This window comes from Gadus macrocephalus, chromosome 3 (assembly GCF_031168955.1).
Source record: "Gadus macrocephalus chromosome 3, ASM3116895v1".
In the NCBI taxonomy this organism is placed as follows: Eukaryota; Metazoa; Chordata; class Actinopteri; order Gadiformes; family Gadidae; genus Gadus; species Gadus macrocephalus.
The window spans coordinates 21955838-21958205 of NC_082384.1; positions in this window are offsets into that span (position 1 = coordinate 21955838).

Consider the following 2368-nt stretch of genomic DNA (forward strand, 5'->3'; position numbering starts at 1 on the left):
GATGGATACATTTTGCATGGAGGCACGGTCGCACAGCTGCGGTATAATTGGGTGACACTGTGGTATACGTTGACACTTTGACCTCTCGCATACTAAGTCGTTTCAGTATTTTGATATCTTTTTGTTGATGGAAAGTTTTGACATTGTGGGAATTGGTTTCATCGTCGCTGGGTGTGTGTGTGTGTGTATCCTACTGTGTGTATTCGCCTCCCTCCAAATGATCGTTGTTATCATTCTTGGGTGAAACCACGAGGGCAGCTGTAGCATCATGTGGCTTCTTCCTGAAACACATGGCTTCTTCATGGAATGCTAGAAGGCCGGTCATGTCACAGGTTCCCATCATTCAAGACTCAAGTACATGAAGCCTCGATGTCTCGAGGGCAAGAATCTGTGTGTGTATGTGTGTGTGTGTGTGTGTGTGTGTGTGTGTGTGTGTGTGTGTGTGTGTGTGTGTGTGTGTGTGTGTGTGTGTGTGTGTGTGTGAGCGCGCGTTTGTGTGTGTAGACGTGCTCTCTTGTGTTTAAATGATTGTGTGTGATGACTTTGTTTGTGTGTTGTTATGTTATGTTATATCCAGCTAGATATTATGCGATTGATTTAGCATTGATTGACTGTGCGTGATTATAGGCGTGTGTGTTTGTGTGTGTGTGTGTGTGTGTGTGTGTGTGTGTGTGTGTGTGTGTGTGTGTGTGTGTGTGTGTGTGTGTGTGTGTGTGTGTGTGTGTGTGTGTGTGTGTGTACATCCTTCTATTAACTTGAAACTATGTAATCAATTTAGTATTGATCGAGCGTCTCAACCTCCGCTGTGCTCTTTGAAGACGTGCGTAGTGGAAATGGACTGCTCCAGACTAACTCGATTAATGAAGTCGAAAATGATGGGATGTTTGGATAACAATGAAAGGATGTGTGTTTGCCTGCGCCGCGTGCGTGCGTGCGTGCGTGCTTGTATGTGTGCGTGCATGCCGACGTGCATGGATGTATGTACGACCATATGGTCACATCCCTCAGCTCAGAGACAGACGGTGCTGCGCGATGCTTGGTTTGTCGGGTGGGCAGAAGACGGGATATTCGAGACTCCTTATCAGGAAGCGTCCCAGGGCAGCATCAGTCATCCGAGAAGGATCTGCGACGGCATAATTCTTCACAGACGTCCTTCTCCATCTCCACACGCTGGAGATGTGAATGCAATCATGCGCAGGCACCTTCCACGTGCATACAGGCTGCCGTTCATGTGTAATGTAATGATATTATTTGCAGCTGATTGATCATCATACAGCCTAGCGGGGTGGATTCTGATGAATCACATCAACGACGACGATCCAAGCTGTTGGATATGGAGTCTGAATAGAAAACAAATGAACGGTATATGGGCCCTTTTCCCCAGTAGCAAGAACACAGGTGTAATACACAACAGTAATTATGGTTCGATTTAGGCATGGGCAGTGCACCAGTGTAGACACAACCAGTCAAGTAAATACACACTGACCAACCAGTCAAGTAAATACACACTGACTAACCAGTCAAGTAAATACACACTTACCAACTAGTCAAGTACATACACACGGACCAACTAGTCAAGTAAATACACACTGACCATGCCGAGGAACACTTAATAATACCGAACAAATGATAAAACGACGGGAACATGAAGTTACTTTACTCTATAGACGACCTGTGAAAAGACATGGATAGACGAGGGCAGACAGTAGGGTGGAATGGGATGTGTTGGAAATGATTGCAGTATGATAGATTGAAATGGAACTGAGCAGAGCAGAGGAGAGGAGAGCAGAGGAGAACTGAGCAGCGCAGAACAAACTAGACTTGACTGCACTAGCCTAGAGACCAGAATACAAATAACTGTACAATGCAAACCACCATGTGTCGAACCTTCCCATGTGTAAGACAACAGACCCGAACAAACCGTTACAGTCGTACCAGCCGTGGGCTCACCAATAAGGAATCTAATCCACGCTCCGAGTTTGACCGTTTCAAATTCATAGTTCACACCAGCAACGAGGAAAAAAGGCCACGAAATGAATGAAAACACTTTCGTATCCCATTAAAAGAGTCAGCCATCTGTGGAGCGGCAGACGGGGGGGGTGTAAGGTGGGACATGGTAGTATGAGATAGGGTGCTCACTCTCCTCTCTCTGACGTCCCCATTTAACACCCTAATGACTCCCCGGTCCCCTACAGCGCGGTTTCCCAAGCTCCCGGCATCATGAACACAGCCACGATCCCAGGAATGAATCAAGTCGCTCGTGACTCACTTTTGGTGTTGCTTTTTTGGTGATGTTATGAATTCATATTTTACATATTATGTTTATGGATGTATGTTTGTAGGTTTCTATTAATGCATCTAAGATATC